The sequence below is a fragment of the Amaranthus tricolor genome, chromosome 6 (genome assembly GCF_026212465.1).
Source record: "Amaranthus tricolor cultivar Red isolate AtriRed21 chromosome 6, ASM2621246v1, whole genome shotgun sequence".
NCBI lineage: Eukaryota > Viridiplantae > Streptophyta > Magnoliopsida > Caryophyllales > Amaranthaceae > Amaranthus > Amaranthus tricolor.
In genome coordinates, this window is record NC_080052.1 from 14691298 (window position 1) to 14710372 (window position 19075).

Sequence of the window (19075 nt, forward strand, 5' to 3'; positions counted from 1 at the left end):
CTTAGTAGGAACATATGCGATAAAACAATGAACATAGGTAGTGACTCTAACATACGCAAAAAATAGCAACAATTAGTAAGCAAGACAAGCTTACCCCTTCACAATCATATTACCTTTGTGATGAATGAAAACACGCAACCATTACCCCTTCATAGTTAGTCTGTAAATTCAGTCGATTGGTTGTGTTTATAAGGATCACATCAAATAATGATGACTGTGAAAAATAAAAATTGAATGCAAATAATAAAATTATATTATTAATTAATAACCAAAAACTGCATACATGCTTACTAATTATTTAAACTTATTGTATAAATTCAGTTTTCCTTGTATGAGTTGATGCATTCTTGATGAAATTATAAAGGATGCGTATAAGAAAAATGCGATCACCTTTAACAGTGAGCGGGTTCAACAAATTTGAGATTGCTTTATATGTTGTGTGCATCAGCTTTGACGATAGTCTAGCTTTTACAGAACCATAGAAATAAAACATCTATTAGTGCTAAAATTTGTTGTGGCAGTGAGGTTACTTATTAGTGGAGTGTAACAGCAGCAGTTTTGTTTGGAATCTGCTCTTCGCATGTTGTTGTCATCATTGTTGTCCAAACTAAGGCAATGACGAACTTACAATCTGTTTTGTTTACACTCATCTAGGTTTCGTATGAATAGTCCTCGGCACCTAATCTGCATCAACACAAAAGTAAGTCAAGGAAGCAACATATTCTGTGAATTTCTCAAACCTTAACATTTGGTTTTGATTTTTCTCGAAAAGAAAGTGTGTGGAGAAGGACAGATACAAAAAAGGTAGAGCCCTTTTCATTAGAGAAAGAACATTTTCCAAATACAGTAGTTATAATTAGTGTGAACTGTGAACGTCCAGATCAGTGGGTGTAGAGGTCACAGATAGATACACAGGGAAGCATCTGATATTATATTTTGGAAAAGACACACAAATGTTTACTTGAGACATCACAATGGACCATCTGCTTTGAATGTAGATAGCTTAGATTGTCAAAATATTAAGAACAAATTAACATGAAATTTATAGAAAATAAAAGGGAAAAACTGAAAGATTTCAAGTTCAACTCACTTTCTAGCAAGATCTAAAGTAAGCTAAATCACAACCTTAAAAGCAAGCTTTTTCTGCCTATTTCTTATCAAGAATTGTTTAAGAGTTCCCCCAGGAATATACTCAACAACAACACAGCATACCCTAGATGAAAGAGCGCGGGGAGGATTTAAGGATGCTTTTACAGGTATTTTGAGATTAGATGTTCCCATGGAGGCCCCAACAAACTGTAATTTCATCATATCAGGGGATAAGATGATAAATTTTAACCAGAAAGTTTGAGACATGTCACTTCAGCATAGAGGGCGTCCATGAAATTCAAAATACAATGCAACACTTTTCTCAGTCACTTTAATAGAAAAGTCACAAAGCAAAGTACCAAGTATAAAAATCAGCCAAAAGAGGATCAGTTAGCAAGAGAATTACTTTAGTAACATTTAGATGGTCAAGGTTTTCCTAAACAACAACTTCTTGCTAAAAGGCCGCTCGCATTGAAGCAGAATCTTTAGCAGTAGTCATGTCATCTTCTCCCCAATCCAAAAGCTTCACTAAATAAACAAATATTAATTTAGTCAAAGAAATAAATAATCACAACATTACACTTATTTATGTGCCTTATAAGCACATAAAAGTTTCTAAATAAAGCAAGAATCTTATGTCCTAACACATTCAAAGCCTTCGAACATTGAGATAAGTCAAAATTTAGAAGAGAAAAGGTAACATTATATTATAAAAGCCTCCTCCCACCCTGCGAAAAAGCATGCTTTCATAATCCCTTATACATAGCACTTCCACCCTAAAAACATTTGTGATAAGTCAAAATCTAGAGGAGAAAAGGTAACATTATGTTATCAAAGCCTCCTCCCACCCTCTGCAAAAGCGGGCTTTCATAATCTTTTATATATAGCACTTGCACGCACCCTAAAAATAACTCTTAAGAAGGAAAAAATCCTATAAGGAACTTCATAAAAACATGAAACAAAAAGGGGCGCACTTTGGATGTATGTAAGAATGTTTCATCTACTTCCAAAAAAACTTAAAGATGACAACCTTAAAAAAAGGATAGAAGCTTTCAAAGAACTTCATAATAACATGAAACGTAAAGGGATTAACTTTAGATGATGCAAATATTCTCCATCTACTTGGCAAAAAAAGAACAACGAGGCTATTATATTGTCAAAGAAGTTATTTCACGTTACATTGTAGCACAACCACGACAATGATGAATTAATCATAAAAAATAAAGAAATCCAATTACCAACAAACCACAAAGAGGGGAGAATATATAAAACAAATAAGCTACAAAACAAAAGCAAAAGAAGAATTGAATCCGAAAATCGAAAATCCAATCTTTCATAAAAAGTGAATATTTTGTCGCTATACCTTTCATCCAAAACAAACCCAATGTTTTACCCCAATTGATTGATTGTTGAAGATGATACTCAAACCCTAAAAACATTAATTAACCGTGTTAGACCGAAGAAATTGACAGCCTAATTTTCACCCAAATTGATTGAAATTTGGAAAGAGTACAAACAAATAATAAATCATAATACCCATATGATAAAAATCCGTTCTTTATCAAAGTTACATCTAAGAAAGGGGAAAAATATCAAGAGGAAAGAGTACTCAGAACCAAATAAGGTATAAAATAGATGAGAAAACAAAGAAATTAAAGAAAATGAATGCCAAGAAATAACCTTAAGCTTAACTATGAACCGACGAACAGACGATCTATTGCGGTGTGCGGGGAAACAAAGACAAGCAGCATAAGCAGTGCCCTTTAGCTGAGATGGAGTAGTCAGTAGTTGAAGGAGATGGAGAAAAAGTGCGTGGAAGAATTAAAGGGAAGCAGGAGAAACAAGTCAGCTTAGTAGAAGGCAACTAATCATTAAACTAAAATGTGAACAGTACAGTTCTGTTTTCTACACCGATCAACCAAGTATACTTCCTATGTTTTGTTTTTGTTGCTACATTTGCATGGGTACAGAAATTAAGAAAAGGTGGACACAACTTATAAACTACAATTATACCCTCCATTTTAATTCTTAATTGAAGAGAGAAAAAAGTTAATGAGGTATAGAGTAGGAAAAATAGGGGTAAAGTATACATTTATATGATTGTTTTATTACTAAAAATAGAAATATAGCAAGTAATAAGAAATTTTCAAAAATAAAAAATCTAGCAAGTATTATGAAACGAAGGAAGTACATCATAAAATCAACAATTCCATTCAAAATTCACCCACAAAATCAAATAATACTTCTTAGCTTAACAAAACTCAACTACAATGAAATCAACAAGTGAAGCAAAGAATATCTACTTAAAACTGACTTACATGTCATAATTTCAATTCTACAAAATGTTCTCAAAGAAAAGAATAACAATATGAGTTTTTTGTAGGAAAAATCAAGTAACATGCTAATCATGAATAGTGTAAGCAACATTTGTTCAGCAAGTGAATCAATTATTGATATTAGAAAGTTGATCAATAATACCAAAAACAGCACTACAAATATGCTGAAACCCATCTTCTCTTGCCTTAAGCAAAGCACGATAAGTGACCTTACAGTCTTTTTTAAGCATTATGACAAACTATAGTGTAATCAACAACACCCATTACATGCATTGTTGAATAATCATAATTCTCTAATCCCAAATCTTGTAATGAAGATTTTAAAGAATCATTAGCCAATGAAAATTTTGAAGCACATAGTCGAAACACTCTTACCAACTTATTACTATTGTGATCATAACTTACAATACTGTTACTTGGAATTTGTGATGATAAATATGTGTAACTTTGTGATGCATTTTCCATCCTGTGTTGATCATTATCTTCAGGGGACCTCTTACGACTATTGAGTCAGTAAGTGTATAAGAAAGGTTCCCTAACCTTTCTCTTAAAGTGCACACTGACCTTTAGCTCTAGAGAAGGACTATTAGGGCTTGTTTGCGAATGTGAAATCCTTGGTTTAAGAATTATGTAAATAATTAAGAATGCTTGGATGATTAGGATTGCTTAAATGCTAAGAGTTAACGTACATTTGGTAGTGCATGGCACTTTATAGTTATAGTAGTGGGCTTAGAAAGAGGTTTCCAAAACCCTAATGACATATCAGACTTTATATATTGATGAAATCTAGGGATCATTGAAAAGTAGTAGAATGTTCTCAGAGTATATGTAGAACTCATTGATTGTCTTCTTCCCACTTTACACTTGTACTTTAGTACTTTAGCGGTGAATTTAGCTGTATAAATATGAGGTAGGTGGTGGTGCTTTGCCTTATACAAATGTGGCATCTTTTATCACGTGACTACAACTATCATTAGACACGTCATCATAACCATTGTAACCTTCTCAAGGTGATATTACTTCTGTATGAACTTTTTTCCTTATTAATATTGGTTTGTCTCTCCTGTAGGTCATGTCACCTTGGGGTCTTCAGGTCTGGTTGTCTTGACCTTACAAAAGGTCATGGTGTGTTTCTCAAGTGGGACCTTTGAGGAAACCTCCATTAGTTCCTTCTTATTCTGCTCAATTGAGCAGTAGGGGTCCTCTTCTCCTGAGAATGTCTCAGAAAGTCTTAGGGAACTAGCACGTACAATTTCTATTTTCTACCATCTCAATAGGTATAAAATATTTTATTTTTTGCACTTAAGGAAAGGATTGAGTATATATATATATATTGTTAATACTCAACAACCAGGTGCATGCAATTAAGTATTGATGCGAATTGATTTAGCAAGGAGTGACTGCATTCGCGGACCTACTCTTGAACCATGGGTAGCATTGACTACCCATACTTTTAAATAAAATTATATAATCGACTGATAATTGCTACAAAAAGGAAGGAGTTGAAAAAATGTTGTATGATGATGTTTAAGCTTTGATTCAAATGATGAAATTGTCTGCGAAATCGTTGAAGAAATCTCCAGAGAGAAGTTTTAGATGGAAATCAATGGGTTTAATTGCTGCTAGTATTAAAAGTCCGGTAGTTTTCAAGAGGTTGACTGTTTGTTGATCTGTTGAATAAAATAAGTATAATCTTTGTCAATGACAATCTATTTATATTTGATTCATATCGTCGATACTCGATACTTTTATATTTCTCAACGTCTATCTATTTTGATATGATATGGCATGGTGTAAATATATAACCTTTTTCATACCTTAAATTCTTGAGCGTAAATTTTATTAATGGAATATATCGGATATGATGATAGCAGAGCTTAACTTGTTGACATTGTGGTTTACATTTAAGCTTTTGAGGGGGATCGTGTGTAATTATGTGGTTTACTTGCATGAGAATTTACAGTCCTAATTCTTAAACAATTACCCTGTTTCGACAGTATTTTAGTACAAGTTTATGTTATGAAAGTTTGAGTAGCTTACAAGTAGTGTTCATTTTATTTATTGTTGCTTTAATATTCTTTATGTACAAATGATGATTTAAGGTTGAAGGGATAAGATGTTGGAAGATATAACAAATAAAATAGAGCAACTATGAGGGTAGAACAAATAAATTTAGATGTTATACTTAAATGATGATTCAGCAAATGTGAGTTATGAGTTTTACGAAAATAGCTTAGAAACACAAAAATAAAATTGGGTTTTATTATATGAAGTATTTTATCTTAGATGTATAGTACATTAGTAGTAGTGTTTTTTATAATAAAAAAAAACAACTAAAAACTAACAAGTATTTATATGAGTTTTGTCATAATAATTACAACATGGAAGTTACTCGAATAAAAACCAAAGATCGAATAAATAAAAAACATTGAGTAGTAGTTCACTTTTCAAACCGGCTAAACCTCTAGATTTGGTGGTCTCATCTCACTTACTACTCTTGTGAAACACTGTCTTTCGGTGAGATGAACTTAAATGAGAAAAAAATAAAGTGCATAATACTATGAAAGATCAATTGTAAAATAATAATTTCATACCCTTTTAAAGTATGATTTGATTTTCAAATTTTAGTTTATACCCTTTTAAAGTATGATTTATTTTCAAATTTTAGTTTTAATGCAATTGTAGTATGATTTGAAAATATGAGAACTAGCTCAATGAATTGTTATTGGTTGTTTATTTTGCAAACATAACTAAATCGAAACTTTTAAAAGATTTTTTACTTCAACACGTTGGTGCTGTATAAAATTTTGGATCCCAGATCTACCACCTAGTGAGTATCCTTATTATCTTAGTGATTCTTCTTTTACATAATCTCCTTAAGCAGTTGGATCCTATAGGAACCAATACAGATGCAACATCATTTACATGCACGTATAAATATTGACTAGCAAATATTATGAAGATTTTTTTTTTCAATTTCTTTTGAAATGAGACACTTAAACTTTTTACGAATAATTAAAAAATACATCAACCGCAAAAATATTAAACACGAAAATGTACGAAATGAAAAAGTTTATGCTTTTTTTGTAGATGAAAAAACATGCTTGAATACTCGTTTATAAACAACAAAACACCACAACACTCACCTCATAATTTAACGAATCTATAAAAAGTGAAAAATTAAGTTTAAACTACACAACTTGATTAGAAAACATGCATGTTAAAACTAATTTGGAGTACATGACAAGTCCGCAAAAGAAAATTACACTTCTTTTAATTGATGCAAATATAACTCTGATTTCTCTAGAATTCTTCTTTTTTAAAATGAATGATAAGTTAACCCTCCGATGAATGGTATATAAACCCATGACGTCAGATCCAACTGCACATTATCAATGGTTAGTGTTAGTAAACAAAACTTCAAATAAATCGATGTTGATAACCATAGATTATCTTGAGGAGTGCTCGAATACTTTTAGATCAGTTTTATCAACAATCAACCTTCGGTTCAGTTTTACTGAAAGCAAAGCATTTTCTGTATAGGCCAAATTGTTCTATTATACAATACAAATCACCAGACCAGAGTCAGGCAATTTGTCTCTTCTCATGTATACAGTATACAACTAACAGCAATATGCAATTTAGAGCAAATATATAATATATAATAGTTAAGTAAGAAAAACACTCCCTTAAAAAGATTTAAGGGTATGTTGAATCCAAGTCTTGGATTGACTGAGCTTTGAGATAAGATTCGTGTCAACTTGGGATGAGAACCGAAGTCTGAGAAAAAGTCTAGTGAATCTTTGATTTTCTAGTCTTACCTTAACATTATGTTTAGAAATTGGAATGGATTAAAGGAAATCGAGGGAAAGGAAGGGAAGGAAATTGGAGGAATTGCATTTACCTCATTTCGACACCAATAGGCAATAGGGGAAAGAAGGGAAATGGAGGGAAGGGAAATGGAACACAAAACTCCTTTGCATTATAAACAAAACTGGAAAGATTTACATGGAAAACACACCAATCTCCCCCTCCTCTCCCCTCCTTCTTTCTCTTCCAAAACTGTTATCTAAATGTAGTATAAGTCTCTTGTTTTCATTGATTGTTTAAGTGTGTACATTACAACAAAAGGAATTTTTTCGCAAACACTGCTACAAGGCAAAATGAGTGAAGTGAGAAGGTGATCTTTTGAACAAGTTTGAGTACAATCTTACCCTATTGATGGCCACGGGGCGGGGTTACCTAGAACCGAATCGGTCCCGAACTATTTTTATAACGATTGATAAGCAACTAATTTCGACAATAATAATTATAGGTACGTCCACATTATTATAGTACTTTATATGAGTTTTAATATATATCTTTAAAACAAAAACAGAATTGAACTGATGGTCCGACTCGTCCAACCCCAACCCGGGATTTGAATTGCTAAAAACTGCCAAGGAACCGTACGGAACAAAGACCGGACCGAAACCAAAATCCAACGGTTTGGCTCGAGTTTTAGTTTTTAGAAATTGAAATCGGATGGAACCTAAACCGGAACTGTCCCTATCCGAACCGTGGCCATCTTGTACAGGAGCAAGCATAGAGTGAACTACTTTTGGATGTCAATAGACAATGAGGAAAAACCTAATCATGAGCCTTTATGATGAATTTTGGTTTTAATTTTCAAAAAATTGTTATGCCATTCCCGTGGTGATAAGTTCTACCCCTCAAACATGTATTTTCCCTTATGATTTTCACCTAAATATCACCTTTGCAAAAAGTAATGGATGAGAATGGATTTTGTGAAGAAAAAATTAATAAGAATAAAACAAGCATATGATCATAAACTATGTTAAGTTGTTTTCCTAGCTAAATTATATTATATTTTCACTATCTATTCCACCATTTAATACCATCAACCAAACGAGTCATTAGTTCCCCAAATATCATGGAAGAAATTCATTAATAAGATTATTGTACATAATCCAGTACACTTAAATAGGCGAGACAACTGAATAATGGTGTAATAGACTGCATAGGTCATTGTTGGACTATTAGTTGATAGGCAAAGCAGTATCAAAATGGCAAGAATCGTGAGTATGGCACGATTAAAGAGAGAATGTAAATGGATATGTATTTTTGTAACTCAAGATTATAATAGATTGATTGCAACAAAAGCATTTGAGAGGCTTGCATTTTCCTAAGACATGAGCATGAAACTCAATAAATGTCAATATAATTCTCCTATCATTCTGTACCCCCATCCTTATTAATACTAATTATCCTTTTCTTGAATATACTAGCTAACTAACACATACTATAATACCCCATAATACCCTTATATCCCATATATGACAAATGTCTTTCATCTATTTTCTTTTATCTTTAACCTTCAAATGTCCAATAACATACAGCCACCCATAATTTCCTCTAGCTTGAAAACCGACCTAAATCACATTCTCTACCTGGATATTAGACAACATCAAGCAAAAGGCACAAACTTGGACCCTTTATCCAACGCATTGGAATTAAGTAAAGGTAACTAACAAAAAGCAGTTGTTAACAGCAAAGTGATTAACAATGTAATTTAAGGAATGAAAAGAGAGATTGAGATGTGGGACATGGAGGCTAGTGAAATGTGAACGTACAACGTTTTATATAAAAAAATGGCAAGAAAAAGGAAAGTTAAAGTTGTGAATGACCTAGAGCACATGGCACACGCTTGCACAACCAAGCAAGCAACCCAATTACTTGAGATTTGCTTGATCGGAAAATAGTATAAACCATCATCCCCTTGTCAATTTCTTAAATATCCCTAATAATCATTGTCTATAAATGTAAGATTTAATCCTACATCTTCCTATCATAAATCAATTTGATTTTTCTTTAAAAAGCCTCATCCAGTATTTTAAAAACGATGTATGATTCCATTATAAGAGAACAACTAATGAAATATTGGTCAAGTAAAATTTCTACCTTTGTGAGCTCAACATAACTTGCTTGTAAGAAACCAGAAAACTTTCATGGTTCTAATATCTAATTGCTATAGAAAGATACATGTAACATTCTTTTTTACACTTCGATGAAATTATCATTGGCAACAATTATATGACAATCCTCAGGTGACGTGACATTGAGTTGATTATATATTCAATAAGTAGGTTGTAACACCCCGAGATTTTAACGACGTAATTATTTAATATTTTAATGATTTTAGAGATTTTATAATTATATTAAATTAATTTTTTTTGAATTTAGTTTTAATAAATTAAAAAGAGATAGATTAGGGTTTTAAGTGAGACACTTGCCCTCACTTCAAAAAATTCGATATTCATAAAGAAGAAAGAGCTCATTTTCCCAGGTGGCTAGTGCATGAGCTCAAAACAAATAGAACACAGGCTACATACCTCTACCCGTTCTTGTTTACTAAACTAACGAAGAACAAAATTTGCAAGGTCCATCTTTCCAGGAGGCCGACCAATTCCTGCAATAAAAATCCACAGAGATTGATGATACTAATGAATGAAAATAAACATTAATCTTTCAATCATAGAAGTATGTTAATACTTAAGTACCTATTCGTAAATGTGGAAAGTCACGGCTTCCTTTGAAATGATCAATAATACTCCTCATCCTGCAAGCACATCAAAAAAGAAGGTTATAAGCAATCTTAATGGTTCACAAACAAATTTATATTTTGAATAAAATGAAAATTCAATATATGTATTAGCATAAAGAAACATAACTAGTTCAGAATGTAACTCAAAACATAATCCTAACTAAGAACTAAAAGCATGACCAAAATAAATACCACCACAGACACCATTGTCAGCAACTAAACATAGTAGAGAAAGCAATTAAAAGGGAAATTACCCATTGTGTCCGCCATGACCACCTTTGGGTAACAAACACAATTTCACAAAAGGCGAATCCAAATCATCATAAATTTGTAAGAATAGGAGCATCTATTTAAATTACTTATTCAATAGGCAACTCAGCAAGACATGTACGTTATCACATTACCACTAGCACTTGATTCAGTGGGATCTTATTATAAGAAACCATAGGACCAACCTACAAAAGAATCATATAAATTGACATCACCATAACCAGAACAGGGAACAATAACATTTTAGCTTCTAACAGTAATGGAACTTCCAAGGAAAGCTACTTACAGACTCACCACTAACATTCATAAATGTTTGCGGCTTGGAAAGGATAACAGGAACATTAACAATATGACCTGAGGGCAACACAAATAAAATGAATCAGTTAACGATTAACATGCATTGGATAAAAACAAAGTTCAGGATATTACAGCACATTCTAATACCTTAACTAGGGGAGAGTAATCTAGATTCCATAGTTGTTGCTTTAGAAGTTTCCTATGTAAATCAAGATTATATAATACATAAAAGAAAGGCGCAAGGGGGCCAACCTTTCCCAAACAAAGCTTTAAAAGAAACACTATTCATAGATATCCCCTCCGCTTCTACTATGGCGTCCACCATCTCAAATCCAACCTGAAAAACACAAAAAATTGAGCCTAACAAAAAAGAAAGTTCCCTCCAAGACTGATGAAGGATCAGATACTATGAATAAGAAAAATGATAAAAAATTATAAATATGTGAGCATGGGAGAAGCCACATTTGTACAACATTAAAAGCTTCCTCGCGCAATAGCACAAAACTGGCAGTTGTCCTATGCATCGATCTTTCCTTTGGAATAACAAAGACAAGATCACAAGATTGCAGGAATAGGCCTGTGTTCGGGTTACATATATACAGGTCAAAAACCTCTTGACCCGAAACCAACTCATATAGTTCATTGGGTAAATATCACAACCCTGACCTGAGTTCAATCCATTTAACATGTTTAGAGTTTGCTTTTATCATTTAAAAGTTTTTAACAAGAACTGGATCTTATCTTTTAAACCTAGTTTTTAACTTTTAGTTTACGAATTGTTTATTTTCAATTCATTCTAAAACGTATAAAAGCATTAAATGAATTAAGTTCAGGTGATACTGATTGACTTGAGTCAAACCTAAATTAATTAAATGGGTTAAGGTTTTCTGGTTTAGAATTATAACCTGAACCTAACCTATTTAATAAACTGACATGGGTCAAGAGTTTCAACCCAAACTAATTCATTTCACACTAGCCTAAAGTCGAGTTAGCTAGTCGGTTAGCTTTCGCCTGGCCTATACAGGATGCTTGCTTACCCTTAAATTACAGGATTAGCAAATGTACATTAACAAACAACTCCCTCCTATTCTAATCAAATATCCTATTTATTTTTTGGCACAATTCAACAATCAAATTTAGTTTGTTTTATTTATTTATTTTTTCATCTAATAGTGATAAACAATAACTACATCTTATCTTTCAAATCACATTTTCAAACTTTTAATTCACGGGTTCTTTATTTTCTATTTACTACAAAAAAATATGAAAATATTAAATGAATTAAGTTCAAGTGATACTGATTGACCAAATTCAGAACTAACTCAATTAAATAAATGGGTTATACAGGTTCCTTTAGGTTTAAAATTTTAAACTGAACCTAACTTATATAATAAACTGATCATATTGGGTGGATATATGTATTTAATTGGGTTAAAAGTTTCAACCCGAACTCACTCATAAATTGCAGGATTAGCAAATTTAGTAGATCAGGTTAGGCCTATATAATAGGCTTGCTTCACTCTTAAATTGCAGGATTAGCAAATTTACAATAACAAACAACTCCTCCTATTTTAACCAAATGTTCTATTTGTTTATTGACAATATTAACCAATCACTTAGTTTGTTTTTTATTTTGGATCTATAAGTTAAAATATAGTCAAATGGGATTTTTTTTTGAATTATTTTAAAGTAAATTTTATTAATAAAATCTTTTTATAATCTTTAATTATGCACAATTAGAGATAATAAAAATTAAGCTAGTGCATCGGCAAGTGTGCAAAACTAAATGGAGCATTTGATTAGAATAGGAGGGAGTATTGAACTATGTTGCCGAAATGAGTGAAATGCTATCATTTAAATAAGGATAATTGTGGTTACATAACCTCCCATGTCCCTTAAACTTGTTACATTTACCATTTGAGTAGTCTCCTTAAGTGAACGACATTTCTAAATTTGGCAAAATGGACTCAGATTTCCGATCTTGATATAATCCACAAACTCATTCTTTCAATTCATCTACAAACACACTTTCTCTTCAACTGAACTACACATTTCTTCCATAAACTTCAATTCTTTTGAATTCTTTGCCCAAAAATAAGATAAAATTGTGTAGCCATTTCGAGGGGATAGAGAGATTACGAATTTTATACCACTACAATATACGTCCTTGACCAAAAATGTTGAAGTTTTCAGGTCATTCGCAGTTGATAATATGTATTATAAAAAAGAATCATTGTAGCCGCAAAGTTTAGGTCATTTGTTAATTATAGCCATAAATAATCAATATTTACGAGTTATAACCACTATAAATCGAAAAGTGCAACCACTGTAGCCATTTCACCGGATTTCGATCATCAAAAGCTAAAATGACCTACTTAACTCTATATAAACCTTTGACCTTTAACCAACCTAGTGAATCTAACTCATCTTCTCTTCTTTCCCATCTATCTCATATCCACTTTGAAGCTTCAATAGTGGCTTGTCAAAGGTTAAAAAACCGATTTTTTGGGTTATTTCAAACATCAGTAACGGGAATTCGATAATATCATTACAATTATTGTATTTTTCAATTTATAGTCACTATAACTTGATAATGTTAAACTTTGCAGCTATAATTAAAAAATGATCAAAATTTTGAGGGTATAAATAATTTATGATTCTATAAAAATACAACCTAATAATCATCATATGTAAATCAAAGAGAAGAAATAAAGGCATTCACATTGTGCAAAATAACTAAACTCACAAAGTATCAAATAATGCAAAACCATTTATTCAAAAAAAAAAATTAATGCAAAACCATTAAACCCACAAAGTATCAATATAACATCACTATAATAGCATGAAAATTAAACAAAATATTACAAATACACATAAATAATATCAAAATTTTCAATTAGGGAAAGAAATAGGTTACATTATCGCGAGTGGCGTTGTACTTTTTCCTAGGATTTCCGAGCCCAACAAGAAGCCAAGGCTTCGGCTTTGGCTTAATTTGCAGAGGAGCATTAATAGAAGACGACGTTGTATTTGAATTATCAACAACAGATGATGAGAATTTATGGGCATAAAATTGGGATACACAGTACCAAATTTTAGGGTTTTGGGGAATATAGAAAAGGGATAAATTCAGGAAAAGCAACTGCTACGAAAATAATCAGAGTAATTAAAAGAGGATATGTGCATTAGAATTCCAATTGTGCCAATTTTCTTCATTGTTAAAGAAATGGAAGTCAATCAGGAAAATTTTTGAAGTTAAATATTACGTTCTCGTTGTCGACCGTTTAAAGCCACTGGCCACAGCTGAAATGGGAAAACACTTCAGTCTTAAACCCAGCCGTCGGGTAAAAACAAAGTCAACAAAAATTAACCTACACCGATCCCAAGGATCGAACCCGGGTCAACCACGTGATAGGCTTACACGAACAGAGTGAAGTTTATGTGAATTTATGTTTGGTTCTAAACTAATTTTTTTATTCGACTTTATACTAAAATACTTAGGTTTAAGTTTAAATTGAATTAAAAATTACTTCAAGTAAAAATCTGGTCAAATCGATGCAAATTTTATTTTAACAAATTTAATTATAGTGTTTTTTTATAAAATTCCGGGCGGATTTAGGCAGAATTTAAATTTTAAAACTAATATTATACTAATTTTCAAAACTCAAAAACAATATATAATGTCGATATTGTTCAAAGTCCCGAATAAAACATATTCCACCATAAAATACTAATAGTCCACCATGAACTCCCAAACAAACGAAGCAAAGTTTTAAACAAAAGTCCACCATAAAGTCGCAAACAAACAAAGCAAATATGAATGTTTCAGCACTTCAGCACCTGTTAACGGTTGTGAATTGATACGAAACGAAATTAAATAAAATCAATCGAAATAAAATCAAGAACTGTAAAAAAAACGAAAATCAGAACATGAAAAAACGAAATAAAGACAAGAAGATTAGCATACCTTACGAAGAAGAGGATGATTGGCTGAGAAATAGATGTAAAGGAAGATGAGAGTGATGACTGAGAAAATGACAGAGAAAATGTAAAGGAACTAAGGATGATTAGCACCTGTTCAAGTCTTGAAGAAAACGGCGCTCAAGGTTAAGAAATTAGAAAACTGATTTTTTCTACCGAAAACCCTAAGAAAAAATAACTATATATATCAACTAGTAAGCGGGTCATTAACGGGTACCCCGATCAATTTGAAATCGAGCCATGAACCGACCAGGAATTTTCAAATTTTTTTATTTTTTGACTCGCCATTTATGAAGCGGGTAGGCAGGTCGGGGGTCGGGGGTCGGGTAGTTTTGAACAACCCGATCTACCCACTCAACGATCCTACGTAAAATCCTGATCCTAACAACCTTGGTTTGAATGCATACCCATATGGGCAAGTATGAGTATGAAAATTTTACCCGCCATAGGTGGTGGGTTGGTGGTGGGTATGTAAATTTTAGGTGGCTATAGGTATGGGTAGGAATAGGCATAAGTCTTGGACCCTAAGGGTCTAGATCCGACCCAATCCTAATTTTAAGTGTCTGGGTCCATGTATTTTTGAACCCTATGGATCCGGGTCGGATCTGGGTTCATGACCTTAGGGTCCGGGTCCGGGTTTACATGTTTGAGATCTAGTTCCGACCCATGGTCCCATTTACATATTTTTTTCAAAAATTATATATTAGCTATAATGTGTATTTAATTGTTTGATTTGAAATTTTATTTTATTTTTGAACATTACGTGATTTTCAACTATGTCGGTTCATGTAATTGAAAATGTGGTCGTTTTATCTATACTTTAAAATTACAGACTTGATAAATATTACATTATAGAACTTGAATGTTGGAAAACTTCATATATTTCGTTCAATTAGTAAAAATTATTAGAAGATCCTCGTTAGTCGAAAGTGTTTAAATAATTTATGCGAATGGTCAAAAATTGTACTGAAACCAGATCCAGATCTTAGACCCGCCAGACCCTAAGGGTCTGGGTCCTGTTCCAAAATTTTCAAAACCTACGGATCCGGGTTCGATTTTGGATCCAATAAAAATAATTAGGGTTTGGATAGGGCATACCGGATCCACTCGCCCATATGCAGAAAGTCAAAATTGAAAAACTATTTTATAGATGGTTTTTATGAAAACACGATCATAAACTTCTATCCTACCTCGATTAACAAGTGTTAGTGGAAAGTAAGGGATCATATCCACAAGGATAGTTAGCTTTGAATCAGCTAAATGACTTAAGGGATACATTTGGATTTGATGAAAATTCCACAAAATTCAACTAACAACTAGTTGTAAACAAAATAATTAATTATCGTTCTTTACCTTCTTCTTTATTTTTATCTTTATTTTTAGTTATTTGTACGTATTCTATTTATTCTATTTGTAAGATGCAGGTTTTTCTCCCTTTGAAAACCTTTCTCGAGCCGAGGGACTCTTTGACCACACTCTCCTCTATGGGTATGAGCTGTCGTCTTTCTTCCTTCCCCAAACCTTGATCATAGTTTTCAATGAGCGGGATACACTGGGTATGATGATGATGATATAAGGTAAACATGCAGATTTATAACGAATCTAATAAATGGTCACCTTTATTTCAGTGACAAGGATTGGTAATCTCGACTACGAGCCACGAATTATTGGGCCAAGAACTATTTTCATGATCTTCAATTCAAAATCTAAACACAAACTTTTTTTTAAATTGGGAATATTATTAATACAAACACACTGTAACTAGGAATGGTCATGGCTCTCTATTGGACTCGCCCCAGACCCGTCACTTTTTTAAGGTTTGGGTCTCATTTTTTGAGACCCATCGAATTCGAATCGGGTCTAAATCCCAAAATTAAATAAAGGGTCTAGGTTCAAATCCAGACCCTCAGACCTAGACTTGGACTCACACTCGACCTTTAAACCCAAACCCTAGACCGGATCCATGGACCAAGACCTGGACCCTAAAATTAATTCTATATTTTTTACAAACTTCTTTGATATAATATACTCCTTTCGTTTCTTAAAGAAGTTTTCATTTGTTAGTTTGAGATGTCTCAATTGTTGTTCTCATAAACAATCATTTTATTTATATCACAAATTTTAGAAAAAAATAACTTTATTTATCCTTATTTTAATATTTTAATAATGCTTATGGTCAACACATATGTTCCACTAACTTAATTTTAAAATTTTTGATTTTTTATGACCCTTACATGTTTCCTATTAATTTTATAAAAATATTTTATTATTAGTTGTAGTCTCCATATTTTTTCCACTAACTTTCTTTTAATATTTTTTAATGTTTATGATCCCCACTTTTACTCAATTAAATTTATTATTCAATAAATAATATAATAATTATCTCAAAGATTCTATATCTCTTAATTCTCGTGAACATTCCTTGTGCGAATCTATACAATATACTAATGAAGAAACGAACAGGACACATGTCGACTTTACAATAAAAATTTTCCCGCGCTTTTCATTTTCTTATTAGGAAAACATTTTTTAACATATCATGTAATATCTTTCTGATTATATTTGTTTACTTGATTAGTTACAAAAGATTTTAAAACTTTACCTTATTTACTAACTTTTTACCATATACAATCATCTAAAATATGTAATATCTTTTAATTGCAATGGATATGTATCGAATAGCATATTAGTTATTCATTTAAATTATTAATTTTCATTAAAATAAATTTGTGAAAAGAAAATAATTTTGAATTTTTGAATAGATAATCATGGGGGTGTTAGAAGTCATAAGAAGATCAATTCTCCACCTCAGCAATCTGTGTGCCTTACCAAGCAATCCATGTGAATAAACAAGAAACACAAAATTAGTTATGCTTGTAACTAAATTATGTTTATATAACAAAATGTTGATTAGCTATTATATAGCTTTAACTTCCTACATTCATTTGTATAAATAGATAGCTCCAACTCCCATTGTATTTTAACCAATCCAATTAATAAATGAGTGTATGTTTCAAGATCAAATTGAGAGTTCTTGATTGATACTTGCTAAGTTTAACAACAATTTTCAATCACCACCTAATACCACATGTTTAAATGGTAATGCATTAGAATGTATTTTGTGAAGAAAATGAGCTTGTTGAAGGAGAATAATTATGGTCATTAAATTTATCAATAGATATTCTTACCAAAATTACACTAACATTCTATTACCATTCCCATCATTTATTATAGATTACCAAATGGACCGTAAATCTTTTTGAGGTTTAAATCTTCTCAGTTATCTTATAGGTTTCATCTTGTTGGGTTTCAAATCTTGTCATGCTTTATTTTTATGTTGTTTTGCTAAATTTTTGTGATCATCTTTCTTCTTCATGTCATATTTTCAGAAAATGCTTCATTCTTGCTTTATAATGATTGAGGACCCATTTTTAGACCCTTTTTCGACCCATTAAGGACCCTAGACCAATTAGACCGGACGGGTCTGGGTACGGGTATGAAAATTTCAGACCTAATGGTCTGGATTCGAGCTGGATATTCATTAAAAATTAATGGGTTTGGGTCCGAGTTTCACTGGACCTGCTCTACACCCGCCTCATGACCATCCCTAACTGTAACATTGAGAAATCAAAACAGTCGATATAAATAACTCCAAAAAGGGAAAAAAGCCATTCGGATAAAGTATCAATGAGATAGGACTATGATTACAAGTTTCAAATTCACACCCTAATACATCAATCACTACATTATATTACAGACTAAAATATTACAATAGCAACTGTTACACTAATCATGAGAAGCTAATACAATTTTACGCCAACAAACCATGTTTATTCTTCTTTCATTCCTATTCCACTGTCACACATGTTGATGTATGATCCTCTTCTTTTGTAGTATTGTAAACGAATATGCTTTGCCTTTGTACACGTCGTGCATGTTCTATCTTAAACAAACATATACACACCCATATTTACCTGGTTTGGTCCAGTACACCCGTAGAATCTCCAAGAATTATACGTTGTGGTGTGTGTTTGAACAGCATAGCCCAATTGTTTGTCTGTGTATTGTACTCATGAGTATGCACAGACACATGTTATTATCCTCCAGTATGTTCTCAAACCTAGCCTCCACACCCTTCACATCTACTCTTAACTTTAGACTAGACATTAGCACACACATCAATCTTATCTGCTGCTGCTGTTTCTCTGTGTATGGACACAGGTTAGTCAGAACTAGCGTCTTCATATTTAATGAAGCAACCAACTTATTGTACAAGAATCGCACATTTACACCTATCCCAGAGCAGCAAAACCTGCTGTCAAGTCTCTCTTCCCATTACTGCTGTGTAACACCCCTAAATTTCCGACTCCTTATACGGAACTAAAACCACAAAGGACGGGAGAAAATTGGGGTGTCACATTAAAATAAAATAAATAAAATAATAATACTTTAAAACGTGAGTAGAAATTTCGGCAGCATTTCCGCTAAAAATCGAGGG

At 32.3% G+C, this 19075-nt stretch overlaps 1 pseudogene; it reads right to left on the reverse strand.

Moving 5' to 3' along the window:
• Window positions 1-8892: 8892 nt before the first annotated feature.
• Window positions 8893-18822, reverse strand: LOC130815578 (peptidyl-tRNA hydrolase, chloroplastic-like; annotated as a pseudogene).
• Between the last annotated feature and the right edge of the window lie 253 nt (window positions 18823-19075).